This window comes from Gorilla gorilla, chromosome 5 (assembly GCF_029281585.2).
Source record: "Gorilla gorilla gorilla isolate KB3781 chromosome 5, NHGRI_mGorGor1-v2.1_pri, whole genome shotgun sequence".
Lineage (NCBI taxonomy): Eukaryota > Metazoa > Chordata > Mammalia > Primates > Hominidae > Gorilla > Gorilla gorilla.
This window is the reverse complement of record NC_073229.2, coordinates 86,207,828-86,223,118: the sequence shown is the minus strand read 5'-3', so window position 1 is coordinate 86,223,118 and position 15,291 is coordinate 86,207,828.

Sequence of the window (15,291 nt, the reverse complement as noted above, 5' to 3'; positions counted from 1 at the left end):
AGATGAGAATTCTGAAGAAACTCTAAATAGAAATTCTGAGTAGGTGTTTATGTATTATGCCCACCTTTTAATGGAGTTGTTTTTTGCTTGTTGAATAAGTTCCTTATAGATTCAGCGTATCACACCTTTGTTGGATGCATAGATCGTGACTATTTTTCCATTCTTTTTTTTTTTTTTTTTTTTAATAGAGGAACAACAGTGGGCCCAGGGGACCGGCACTCAGCATACCAAGGACCTGCACCGGCCTCTGAGTTCCCTCAGTTTTTATTGATTATTATCTTCATTATTTCAGCAAAAAAGGAATGTAGTAGGAGGGCAGGGTGATAATAAGGAGAAGGTCAGCAACAAATATGTGAGCAACAGAATCGATGTCATAATTAAGTTCAAGGGAAGGTACTATGACTGGACATGCACGTAAGCCAGATTTATGTTTCTCGCCACCCAAACATGTCAGTGGAGTAAAGAATAACAAGGCAGCATTGCTGCAAACATGTCTCACCTCCCACCATAGGGCGGTTTTTCTCTGATCTCAGAATTGAACAAATGTACAATCGGGTTTTATACCGAGACATTCAGTTCCCAGGGATAGGCAGGAGACAGTGGCATTCCTCTATGTCAACTGCAAGATGCTTTCCTCTTTTACTAATCCTCCTCAGCACAGACCCTTTACGGATGTTGGGCTGGGGGACGGTCAGGTCTTTCTCATCCCAGGAGGCCATATTTCAGACTATCATATGGGGAGAAACCTTGGACAATACCCCGCTTTCAAGGGCAGAGGTCCCTACGGCTTTCCACAGTGCATTGTGCTCCTGGTTTCAGACTATATTTCAGACTATCACATGGGGAGAATACTCCGCTTTATTTTTCCCATTCTGTCAGTTGTCTGTTTACTCTGTTGATAGTTTCCTTTCCTGTGCAGAAGCTCTTTAGCTTAATCTTACTTGTCAATTTTTGGTTTTGTTGCAGTTGCTTTTGTGGACTCACTCATAAATTATTTATCAAGGCTGATGTCCAGAATGGTGTTTTCTAGGTTTTCTTTTAGGATTCTTATAGTCAGAGGTCTTATATTTATATATTTAGTCCATCCTGGGTTACTTTTCCGTGTATAGTAAAAGGTAAGGGTCCAGTTTCAGTCCTCTGCATATGGACAGCCAATTTTCCCAGCACCATTTATTGATTAGGGGGTCCTTCCCTTATTGCTTATTTTTGTTGATTTATCAAATATTAGATGGCTGTCAGTATGTTGCTTTATTTCTGGTTTTGCTATTCTGTTCCACTGATCTGTGTGTCTGTTATTGTTGTTGTTTTACCAGTGCAATGCTGCCATGCTGTTTTTGGTTACTGTAGACTTACGTATAGTTTGAAGTCAGGTAACATGATGCCTCCATCTTTTTTTATTTCCTCTCTAAGATTGCTTTAGTTATTCAACCTCTTTCTTCATTCTACATACATTTTAGTATAGTTTTTCTCTAATTCTATGAAAAATGACATTCGTAGGTTGATAGGTTGAATCTGTGCATGCTTTGGGCATTATGGCCATTTTAATGATATGGATTCTTCCAAGCCATGAACACGGGGTATTTTTTCATTTGTTTGTGTCATTACTGATTACTTTTAGCAGTGTTTTGTAGTTCTCCTTGTACAGATCTTTCACATCCTTGATTAGATGTATTCCTTGCTTTTTTGTTTGTTTGTTTGTTTTTTGTTTTTGGTGTGTATGCTATTGTAAATGGGATTGCATATTGTAAATGGATTCTTGATTTGGCTCTCAGCTTGAATGTTATTGGTGCATAGAAATGTTACTGATTTGTATATATCGATTTTGTGTCCTGAAACTTTGAGCCTTTTGGTGGAGTCTTCAGCATCTTCTAGGTGTAGAATCATATCATCAGTAAGGAGAGATAGTTTGACTTATTTTGTTCCTTTTTGGATACCTTTTATTTATTTCTCTTGCCTGATAGCTCTGGCTTGGACTTCCGGTACTGTGTTGAATAGAAGTTGTGAGGCTGGGCTTGTTCCGGTCCTCCAGGGGAATGCTTGTAGACTTTGCCCATTTAGTATGATGTTGGCTGTGGGTTTACCACAGATGGCTCTTATTATTTTGAGATATGTTTCTTAGATACCTAGTCTATTTAGGATTTTTAGCATGATGTTGAATTTCATAGCAGAATTTTCCACTTCTATTGGGATCATCATGTGTTTTTTGTTTTTAATTCTGTTTATGCAGTGAATCACATTTATTGATTTGTGTTTGGTGAAACAGTTTCATCCCAGGAATGAAGCTTAGTTGGAGAATTAACTTTTTGATATGCTGCCATATTTGGCTTCCTAGTATTTTGTTGAGGGTCATAAGGTGTATTGGCCTGTAGTTTTCTTTTTGTGTTGTATCTTTTCCAGGTTTTGGTATCTCGATAATATTGGTTCATAGAGTGAGTTAGGGAGGAGTTCCTTCAACTTCATTTTTTTTTTTTTTGGAAGAGTTACAGTAGAATGGGTACCAGCTTTTCTTTTTACATCTAGTAAAATTTGGTGTGAATCCATCTGGTCTGGGGCTTTATTTAGTTGGTAGGTTGTTTTTTTTAAATTACTGATTCAATTTCAAAACTTGGTGTTTTCAGGATTTCAATTTTTTTCTCATTCAATCTTGAGAGGTGGTGTGTTACCAGGTATTTACCCATTTCCTTTAGATTTTCTAGTTTATGTGTATGGAGGTGTTCATAAGGGTCTCTCAGAATCATTCTACTTCTGTGAGATCAGTTGTAATGTCACCTTTGTCATCTCTGACTGTACTTATTTGGATCTTCTGTCGTTTTTTCTTTGTTAATGTAGACAGTGGTTTATCAATCTTGTTATGCTTTCAAAAAACCAACTTCTGGTTAAGTTGATTATTTCCCTGGATTTTGGGGTCTTAATTTTGTTCAGTTCTGCTCTGATTTTAGTTCTTTTCTTTTGCTAGGTTTGGAATTAGTTTGCTCTTATGTTTCTGGTTTTCCAAGTATGATATTAGATCATTAGTTTGATATCTTTCTGACATTTTGAGATATGCATTTAACAAGTGCCCCATAAACATATGAAAAAAATGCTCAACATCATTAATCAGAGAAATCCAAATCAAAACCACAATGAGACAACATCTCACACACATCAGCATTGTTATTATTAAAAAGTTAAAAAACCAACAGATGCTGATAAGGCATTGGAGAAAAGAGAACACTTAAACACTGTTGTTGGGTTATAAATTAGTTCAGCTACTGTGGAGAGCAGTTTGGAGATTTCTCAAAAACTTAACATAGAACTACCATTTCACCCACCAATCCCATTACTGGTCTTATATCCAAAAGTAAATAAATCATTCTACCAAAAAGATACATGCACTCATGTAGTCATCTCAGCGCTACTCAAGATAGCAAAGACATAGAACTAACCTAGGTTCCCATCAACATGGGATTGCATAAAGAAAATGTGGTTCATATACACCATGGACTACTATGCAGCCATGAAGAAGAACAAAGTCATGTTCTTTGCAGCAACATGGATGTAGCTTGAGGCCATTATTCTAGGTGAATTAATACAGAAACATAAAACCAAATATCATATGTTCTCACTTATAAGTGGAAGCTAAACACTGGGTACTTGTGGACATAAAGATGGCAGTAATAAACACTGGGGAATTCTAGAGTGGGAAGGGAAGGAGGTAAGTATGGGTTGAAAAACTGACTGTTGGATACTATGCTCACTACCTGGGTGATGGGATCATTTGTACCCCAAACTCCAGCATCATGCAATATATCCATGTAACATTTGCACATGTACTCCCTAAATCTAAAATAACACTTGAAGTTATTTTTTAAAAATGATGCATACACATGGAAAAGAAATTCTTAGTAGCTATTGCTATTATTCCAAAAGCTTAATAACCACGTATATATTTGTAAATTTTTTTTTTGAGGCAGACTCTCACTCTGTTTCCCAGGCTGGAGTGCAGTGGCATGATCTTGGCTCACTGCAACCTCCACCTCCTGGGTTCAAGTAATTCTCCTGCCTCAGCCTCCAAGTAGCTAGGATTACAGGTGCCTGACACCATGCCTGGATAATTTTTGTATTTGTAGTAGAGACGGAGTTTCACCATGTTAGCCAGGCTGGTCTCGAACTCCTGATCTCAGGTGACCTGCCCGCCTCAGCCTCCCAAAGTGCTCAGATTATAGGCATAAGCCACCATGCCCTGCCCTTGGTAAATAATTTTTAATCCTAGATTTGTTTGGTATACATTGCATCTCTTATGTAGATGCATAATCAAGTATATCATAACTAAATCCTTTTCTTGTTCAGAAGCAGATGAATTGCATACAAACACACTCAGATGATTATTTTACAAAGGAAAATGTTAAAATTATTTCAGAATGTCCTCCAAAATAAATCATACATTCTCTTTTGCCTTGTGATTAAGGTTGAGAATTCTGGATTATCTCATGCCTGTAAAACTTTTCACAAATGTTTCTAATTTTTTGGTGATTAAAGTGGGTTATAAGGTGCAGACTGTTCAACAGTAGGCAGTTTGCTTTATTAAACTGAATTCCACAATAGCTGGCAATAATGGCATAGATACTTTGTGACAAAAAAAAGATAAATAAATAATTTTGGTAATATAGGAAAACTCACAATGCCAATAGTTAGGATTAGTTAAAGATATATAAAAATAAAAAGACCCAGAGACATTTTTGTGACATTAGCAATTATTAAGTTGATGTATGAACACAAATTGATATTAATAACCTTTCCACCTGTATATTAGGAGAAATAATAAACTTTTGATGAACTAAAAACATAATATTCATTGTTATCTATGTTCTGTTTTTCTTACATCAATTAATTATAACCTATAATATGTACTATAAATTTTCTAGTATTTCTTTCATTGAGACTCTGATATATCCTTTTTTTGGCATTTAGCTCTTCCTATAATTTCTTAAGATAACTTGTATATGCGTTTGTGTATGTGTACGTTGATGCTGTTGGCAGTCACCAGACAAACACCACTGGGAATACACCTAGGGTTGCAAAAGTTGGGTTTATAACTCATTGCAACAAGGGAGAAAACACATCATGTAGATCCACAGGGATATCTAAATAAAAGGATGTTAGAAAGGACTTACCGACTTGAGCTTGCTACTTGTATTTTGGGGTATGGTTTCAAAGAGTGGGTCTTTGCTCTGGATAAGCTGTCAAGAAGGGAGCAGAATTTTATTATTAGGTTTATGGTAAGTCTTACCTAGGAGGATGGAGGAAAAGACAAGAAAGAAGTGAAAGCCAATGTTTTCAAAAGAGGTAGCAATTACTTATATTAGCCATGACAGGGGATTGTTTTGTTAGTCTTTTGTTTGGGTGATGTTCCTGGTTTTGTCTCTATTTGATATGATTATAAGTTAGTCTAGTTTTTGTGACCTCTTATTTGCGTAGATTAGCCATGTCTGATACTGATGTTCTATGAAATTGTTGAAATGGTCATCAGAAGAACACTTACACCTAGCTCTAAACCTGCTTTATACTATATGGCTAGCTCCTGAATATCCTGGCTATCAGAAGCTACTTTGCTCCTTCCCAAAACAATGTCTTATACATATGAGTTAAATACACGTGTGTGTGTGTGTGTGTGTGTATGAAATACATCACTTATGTTTGTCCACCTATTGGTTCAAAATATTCTTATATATCCCAACAAAATGAGAGGACTCAAATATTAATTTATTGTCCAACATGGTATTAATTTTATTTAAATAAAAGTATCGCATTTGATATAGAAGTCTTAAAAATTGAAAACAAAATAAACAACATCTACAAGGCTTAATTCAAAATACTTTAATATTCATGATACATAATCAGTCTTTCTAGATAACCCTGACATGGCTTATTGTGAACTCCTAGTGATTTAAATGTATAAATGTTTCAGGAGATTTTGTTACCTAAATTAAGACAAACTCTTAGTCATTTCATCATTCCTAAGATTTTTGATATATTATTTGCTTTATTTATTTTCATATTTCAGATATTTGTTGCATTTTATCTGGCTATAAAATTTAAAGTTTAGCTGAATCAGATTTTCTGAATGTGCTTCTTCTTTGTGATTATAAAGATAATGTATTAATATGAACATTATATTCATATTGGCTTTTCTAGATTGTAAAGAGAAAAGAGCAGTCGCTAAATATGCTATATTAATGAGATGAGCATAATGTATGTATTCCATATGTTGCATATAAATAGGATGACTTACAACTTAGGAATTTCCTTACCTAGTTATCTTTCTAAATAATAATTTTATTGAGACATAATTAACATACCATACAATTCACCTTTTTAGGTGTACAATTCAGTACAATAGTCCCCCTTTACTATTCCAAGGGAGATATGTTCCAAGACCCCCAGTGGATGTCTGAAAATCAAAGATAGCACCGAACGCTATACAGGGTTACATATATCCCTTAACTTACAATAGGGTTATTTTTCTGATAAACCCATTGTATATTGAAAAAAATTGTAAGTTGGAAATGTACTTATAAGTATTTAATATACTTACTGAATATCATAGCTTATCCTAGCCTCCCTTAAACATGCTCAGAACCTACATTAACTTATCGGTGGAGAAAAACACAATTCCTATTTTATAATAAATTATTGAATATCTCATGTAATTTATTGAATACTCCACTGAAAGCAAAAAAACATAATGGTTGTAAGGGTACTTGAAGTGTAGTTTCTACTTAATGTAAATTGCTTTTATCCCATTGTAAAGACAAGACATCACGTCAAACCAGTTGGGGACCATCTATATATAAATTATGTATTTTTCTATATATAACTATGGTGAAGTTTAAATATAAGTTAGGCACATTAAGAGATTAACAACAATAACTACTAATTAAATAGAAAAATCATAACATACTGTAATAAAAGTGTGTCAATGTGGTCTCTCTCTCTCTCTCTCAAAATATCTTATTATACTATATTCATCTATTTTGAGAGCATGGTTGACTGCTGGTAACTGAAACCAGAAAGCAAAACCATGGAAAAGGAGAGAACTAGTATAGATTTAGTAGATTCGTAGAGAAGTACAACGATCACCACTATCTAATGTTAGAATACGTTTATTATTCCAAAGGAACTCATACCATTACCACAGCCTCTCCCCATTTCCTTCTTCCCCCTTGAAACTCCTAATCGACTTTCTATCTCTAGGATTTGTCTGTTCTGGACATTTCATATAAATGGAATCATGCAATATATGTTTTTTGGTGACTGGTTTGTTTGACTTAGCATAATGTTTTCAAGATTTATGTCATAGCAGGTATAAGGACTTTGTTTCTTTTTTATGGCCAGATAACATTACATCATAAAGTTACAGCAAATTTGTTTATTTTTCAGCTGATAAACATGTTGATTATTACAACTTTTTGACTATTATGAATAACGCTGCTATAAACATGTGCAATACATGTCCATACATATATTTTCAATTATTTTTCATATAAAACTAGAGTAGAATTGCTGGATCATAGAGTAACTCTATGCTTAACTTTTAGAGGAACTTCCAAACTCTTTTCCAAAGTGAATGTATAATTTTTGCAGTACAACCAGCAGTGTATGAGAGTGTCAACTTCTCCACATCTTGCCAATATTTGTTGATGTTTGTCTTTTTAACCCTTCTAGTAGGTGTGAAGTGGTATTTCAATGCACATTTGATTTTCATCTCCCTAAGGACTAATAATACAGCTCATCTTAACATGTGCTTTCTGACCTCGTGTATCTCTTTTTGGGAGAATATCTCCTCATATCATTTGCTCATTTGGGAATGGAAGTTATGTACCTTTTATCTTAGTTGTAAGAAATTTTATATATTTTGGATACAAGCCAATTATCAAATATGATTTGCAAATATTTTCTTCCCTTATGTGAGTTATCTTTTTCTTCATGGTGTCCTTTCAGGCACAAACAATTTTAATTTTGAGGACAACCAATTGACTCATTTTCTTTTGCCACTTTTGCTTTTCATATCATAGCTAAGAAATTGTTGTCTAACTGAAGATTACAATAATTTTATTTCTGTATTTTCTTCTATAAACTTTATATTTTTAGCTCTTATATTGAGATATAATCCATTTTGAGTTAGTTAATTTTTATGTGTGTGGTGTGAGGTAAAGGTCTAGCCTCATTCTTCTACACATGAATATCCAGTTATCTCAGGATAATTTCTTAAAAATACTATTCTTTCCATATTAAATTATCTTGGTAACTTTAACATTAATTAGACAAACTTGTAAGGATTTCTAGACACTCTATTCTATTTATCTTTATTCTAATACCACACTCTCTTATTGTAGCTTTTAGTAAGTTTGAAGTCAGGAAATATGAATCCAACTTATTTTTTTGTTCCATCATTGTTTTGCTAAACTGGGATCCTTGTACTTCCATATGAATTTTAGTATCAGCTTGTTACTTTCTGAAGAAAATGGCAGCCATAACTTTAATAGAGATTTTATTGAATCTTCTTTAATTTCTTTCAATAATATTTTATCGTTTTCAATGTATACTTGTATTTCTTAGAATCTATTCTTAAGAATTTGAATCTTTTTATGTTATTAGAAATGGAATTGTCTTCATGCCATTTTCAGATTGTTCTTTGCTAGTGTATAGAGACAGCACTGATTTTTGTATATTGATGATGTATTTTTCAACATCAGTAAACTTATTTATTAGTTATAATAATTTTTGGTCGATTCCTTAGGATTTTTAATATCTGATAATGGCAACAATTTTGCTCCTACCTTTCCAATATTGATACGTTTTTTCTGTTTTATGTTTAATTATCCCAACAACTTCCAGTACAATGTTGAATTTAGAAATGACAGACTAAATATCCTTGTCTTGTTCCTGAGCTTAAAAGAAAATCAAGCAGTCTTTCACCATAAAGTATGATGTTAGCTGTAGATTTTTCATGGGACACTTTACCAGATTTTGGACATTCCCTCCTGTTTCTGGTTTGTTGAGTGTTTTTTTTTTTTTTTTAATAACCTTTATTTTTTAAAAGTTAGTATGTGCATTATAGGAAACCGAAAAACACAAGCAAAGAACAAAGTCATTCACAATCACAAGCAGTTTATAGTTTGACATATTCTTCTAGATCCTGTGTGTAGGCACAACATCCAATTTTATGGGACTGAGACTGTACAGTATGTATCATGATTTTTCACACATCATGAATATTTACCAATTCAAAATCCCAAAGCTATATGAGTATTTTGATAACCAGGAATACACTACACCAACTCAAACTGCTAAAAAAAGAAAAAAAATGTAATGCTGCCTTTCTTGGGACAAAAATTTCATATAAGACAAAAATGGCAACACGCCTCTAGATAAAAGCATTGGCAGAGTTCCGATTTAAATGCTGCATTCCCTTAATGCTCAATTTAAAATGAAACACACAGCAACAGAATACACTAAGTATGTTTTTAAGAGAATTCATTAGCAGATCTATACCATTAAAATATTAGCAAAGTATATTTCCATTGAATTAATGTGTTCTTATAGTACAGCCAAGAGATGCATACATCAATGGCTATCAAAATGTAAATATGGACATATATGGACACGTGCATACATCTCTACCTGTATAATTCCTTCTGCCCCTCTGCTGCCAACCTAATGAACAAGTCCTGACATACACTGCTCAGAGGTGGCTTAACAATTCCATGTCCAAGATGTATCCTTTCTATCAATTATAACAAAGGTATTTACAAATAGGCTAATTCACTAGCTCTAGTTTTTATCATAAGTTGTCACCCAATTCGTAAAGCTTAGATGTTGCAAAATAACTTTGTCCACAATGAACACAGGCACTTTACTAAAAACGCTCATGTAGACCTGTGGTTATCATCTAAAACCATCGTCTAGATATGGAGATACTAGCAAAGAGCCCTTCCCTTCACCCTTCCTCTTCTCCCTCTTCCACCATCCCCGTGACTAAGTACGGGATGTCTAGCTCCAAGGGGTGGACTAATAAAGGTCACTCCCAGAAGATAGGCCTTCCTAAAAACTAACAAAAGGACATTCACAAAGGGACTGATTTACTACATCTATTTTTAACATACTTTGAGCATTAAGACTTACCCTTTAATACACATTAACTAAAATGCACATATAGAACAATGGTTAGACCATCTGAACTAATCTCAGGAGCACAGAACCCTTCTCCCTGCATACCTCCTCTGCCCACCCCCCCTTCCCCCACCCCAACCACCCAATGAATAGTCTTCATTCGCTCCTAAGCATCAAGTTTTAACAATTCCATTCCCAAATGCAACCATTCCTAGGAAGTACTGAAAACAAATGCTTAGAGGGGTGTTACTTAAGCCCTCTACTTTTAACCTACGTTGTGCACTTTTTTTTTTGAAACGGAGTCTTGCTCTGTCGCCAGGCTGCAGTACAGTGGTGCGATCTTGGCTCATGCAACTTCCGCCTCCCAAGTTCAAGCGATTCTCCTGCCTCAGCCTCTCGAGTAACTGGGGCTACAGGTGGGCACCACCACGACCAGCTAATTTTTGTATTTTTAGTAAAGATGGGGTTTCACCATGTTGGCCAAGATGGTCTTGATCTCTTGACCTCGTGATCCGCCTGCCTCGGCCTCCCAAAGTGCTCGGATTACAGGCATGCGCCACTGCGACAGGCCGTTGTACACTTTTAAACACCTAGAAAGACTAGATGTTTCAAACTGGACTTAAGTTTTCCATTATATACACAGTAGCATTGAATAAATGGTATACATACATAACACAGACTGTAATTTGAGTGTCTTCTAAATAGGAACATTCCGGCCTAGAACCCTTCCCTTTCCCACCTCTACCAACCCCGTGGACAGCTATAAGCCATCTGTAATACTTAGGGGGTATTTTTAACATTTCACTTGTTTTTAAGAAGTCTTCCCTATGAATTTTTAACACAAAGTGTACTCAATGTAGTAGTTTACTAATTCTACTTTTGTCATATACTGGCAACCTTTTTAACATCGACTAGATGTAAATTAGGACTCCTATGTCTGCTTATATACACTATATACACAGCACAGTAAATGAAAATGCAGACATAAGGGACAATGGTCAATGTGCCTCCTCATAAACACACTGGACACTGGTAGAAAGCCCTTTGCACTTTGTGCTCCTCCTTCCCCCTGAACCAGCACAAATATCAAAATGTGTACTGCTCAGAGAATTGATCAATTTCCAAGACAATATTTCATATCAAAAGGATAGCTACAAAATGTGTTATTTACTACCTCTACTTTTAACATACTTTGTGCACTTCTAAACATCTAGAAAGACTAGATGTTTCAAATAAGGACTTAAGTTTGTCTGCTATATACACAGTAGGGTTGAATAAACTACACACATGTAACAATGGTTATATCTGATAGTGTCTTCTAAATAGGAACATTCTGGTCTAGAACCCTTCATTCCTTCAAACTCCTCTCCACCACCAACCTGATGGATATAGGCACGTGTCACTTAGAGCTGATGTTATCTCACTTCCAAAAGTCCTTTTCAGAAGACAGCCTTTCTACAAATTTTAACAAAGTGTACAAAATGTGTTAGTTTACTAACTCTACTTCTGTCATACATTGGCAACCTCTTTAATATCTAGAGACTAGATATTATAAAATCGGGACTAATTTGTCTGTTATATATACAATAAATACAGTATAGCAAAGTTAAATGAAATGCATGTAACATATACACAATGGATTAAGCTGAAATTTTCTAATAAACAATGGCAAAACACCATTTGCAATTTCTTCCTTCCCACCTCCCAGGTGGTTCAACAATTCCACTTCCAAACAGCATTTCCCATCAGTTTTTAAAAGCTATTTACAAAGTGTTATTCTACTACCACTTTTAAATACATCAAGCACTTCCAAATATCTAGAAAGACTAGATATTTCATATAACTTGTCCACCACATACACAGCACTGTTAAATAAAATTGCACACACATAACAATGGTTATCATCTGAGGTATCTTCTAAATGTGGCCATTTTGGCCTTGAATCATTCCCTCCTCCCTTCCTTCTCTGCCTTCAATCCAGTGGACAAGTACAGGCACGTGTAATGCTTAGAGATGGTCAAACAAATTCCTATGCAAAAGTCTTTACAGAAGACAAGTTTTCCTACGAATTTCAACACAAAGCGTACAAAATAGGCTAATTTTACTACTTTGTCATACACTGGCAACCTCTTTAACATCTAGAGACTAGATGTTGAAAAATTAGGACTATTTGTCCATTCTATATACTATATACAGAGCAAAACAAAATGCACAAAACATATAGAAAAATGGTGTCTGAAAATGTCCAAGTATGAACACACTAGTATATTACCTTTTGCAAATTTCTTCCCTCCTACCTCCTCTAAACCATTGAACAAGTATAGACATTACTATACTGCTCACAAAGGTGGCTTCACAATTCAATTTCCAAAAGCATTTCCTATGAATTTTAGCAAAAAGATATTTACAAAGTGGTATTTTACTACCTATACATTTAACATACATCGGGCACTTCTAAACATCTAGATAGATTAGATGTTTCAAGTAAGGAGTTAATTTGTCTACTATGTATACAGCAGTCTTGAATAAACTGCAAACATGTAACAACAGTTATAATTTGAAAGAGTCTTCCAAATGTGAACATTCTGGCCTAGAACCCTTCCCATCTCCATCAACCCAGAAGACATCAAATTTTCAGAAGACTTTCCTAGGACTTGTAAAACAAAATGTACAAAATATATTAGTTTACTAACTCTACTTCTGTCATACACTGGCAACCTCTTTAACATCCAGAAAGACTAGATGTTGTCAATTAGGACTCGTCTGTCCTTTATGTACACTATATACACAGATAAGTAAAACAAAATGCACAGACATAATGATTCATCTTGCCTCGCTGTAAACAGGATGGCATAGAGCTCTCCGCACCTCCCCCTCCTCTCTCCTCCCCTGAACCACTGCACAAACACAATGAGTATTACTCAACAGGTGATTTGGCCATTCCCCCCAAAAAATATTTCCTATGAATTGTAACAAAAAGGTATTTACAAAATGTGATTTTGCTACCTCTAATTTTAACATATCAGGCACTTCAGAACATCTAAAAAGAAGAGACATTTCAAAAAAGCTTAGCATTGTCAACTATATACACAGTAGTGAGGAATAAAATGCACACAAAACAATGGATAGAATATGAAAATGTCTTCTAAATATGACCAGTCTAGCATAGAACCTTCTTCTCTTCCTTCTCAGGTCTTCCAGCTCCATGTCATCTAACCCACTTAACAAACGTGGACGTATCGCTTCCAGAGGCCGTCTTAACAACTCCATTTCCAAAAGTCATCTCCAGAAGACATGTATTTTCTATGATTTCTTTTAAACAGATGAGAATTTACAAGATATGTAACTTTCTAACTCTATTTTATCATACGTCGGCAACCTCTTTCCATCTAGAAGGGCTAGATGTGACAAATGTTTTCTATTAAAAGGTTGGGGTGGAGTTGAGAGCAGCTTTTTCATATTATATACACAGGCCTTCCATAAACGGCCAGTAAATCTTCCCAGAGGGTGGTGGGCATTTCCAACGGGCCAAACGTGGCCTGTCATTCTACCATTTCTCTCTTCCGACAGCAAAGTCTGGTAGAATGAAGACCAACCGCCCGATGGCCGCTAACCGTTCCACCCGTCGTCGTTCGGGACTTCGCTCACCTTCCAGGCCCCTTAAGGCCTTTGTCCGTTGTCGTCAGGACTAGGTAGGTCTCGCCCAATGGCGACAGAGTGGTCACCCGGGAACCGGATCTGCGCGGCTCCGTGGCCTAAAGAGGCGGCCGAGCCTGCTTGCGTCCCTAGGCCGCCTTCCCGGGCCGTCCACGCCTTAATGGCCTCCGCCGCGCGGCGTTCGAGCGGCCGCCATACTTCCCGGCCCATCACGCCCGGCGCCGCCCAAAGGCGCTGCGTCCTGGCGGCTCTGCGGGGGTTTCGTCGAGGCCCAGCAGGCTTGGGTCGGGAGACCCGGGTGCCGGCGGGGTCCGGGCTGGGAGACGCCACGGCCGCCATCAGTCACCGAGGTGGGGTGGGAAAGAGAGGTTCGCTGCGGCTTCAAGGTCTGGGCACAGCCAGTGGGCAGTCACAGCAGAGGCCTCCGGTATCTGCAGGGCAGAGGGCTCGGCCTGTCCCGGGGCCCCCCAGTTCACCCGCCGGCCCGGGGCCGGAGGGCCTGGAGGGCCCTGGAGGAGCGGCCTGTATTCTGCGTCTCTCCTTGTTTTGTTTTTTATAAAATGTGTTGAATGTTTTCAAATGCTATCAATGAAGCTGTTTATATGTGTAATTTGTCTTATATTCTATTAATATTGTATATTGCATTTAGTGGTTTTCTATTTTAAAACCAACCTTGCAGAACTAATATATATCCCAATTGGTCATAATGTATATTTCTTTGTATATGTTGCTGAATTCCATTTGCTAGTACTTCATGAAGGAATTTGGGGTCTGTATTCCTAAGGCATATTGATCTGTATTTTTCTTTTTTTGTCATATCTTTGACTGGATTTAGACTGGGTAATATTAGCCACATAGAACATGTTAAGAATTTTCCCCTTCTCTTTTGGAACAGTTGCAGAAGGATTGGTGTTCATTATTCTGTAAACATTTGGTAAAGTCACTGGTAAAGCAATCTACTCATGTACTTATTTTGTGGAACACATTTTTATTACTAAATCTCTTTGCTTATTGTAAGTTTATTGATATGCTATACTTTTTTTGGGTTACTTTCAGTGGTTTTACCTTTCTGTAAAGTTATCTATTTCATTTAGCCTTTATAATTGGTTAGCATGTAATTGTTTAGTATTCTCTTTGAATTCTTTTTTGTTTTTGGAAGAGTGTAGTATTTTCTTCTCTTTCATTTCTGATTCTTGTAATCTGGGTCTTCTCTGTTTTTTCTTGATCATTCTAGTTAATGGTTTTTCAATTTTGGAAAGTACCAGTTTTAGATTTCATTGTTTCATTCTATTGCTTTTTTATTCTCTGCTTTATTAATTTATGCTTTAATTTTCATTCTGTTCTCCTTCCTTTTGCTATGAATTTAGTTTTCACTATTGAATACAAAGTACATCTATTACAAATAGCATATAGTTGAACAATTTTTTCATTAAGCACATTCTGCCATTATTTGTCTTTTGATTGGAATGTTTACTCAATTTG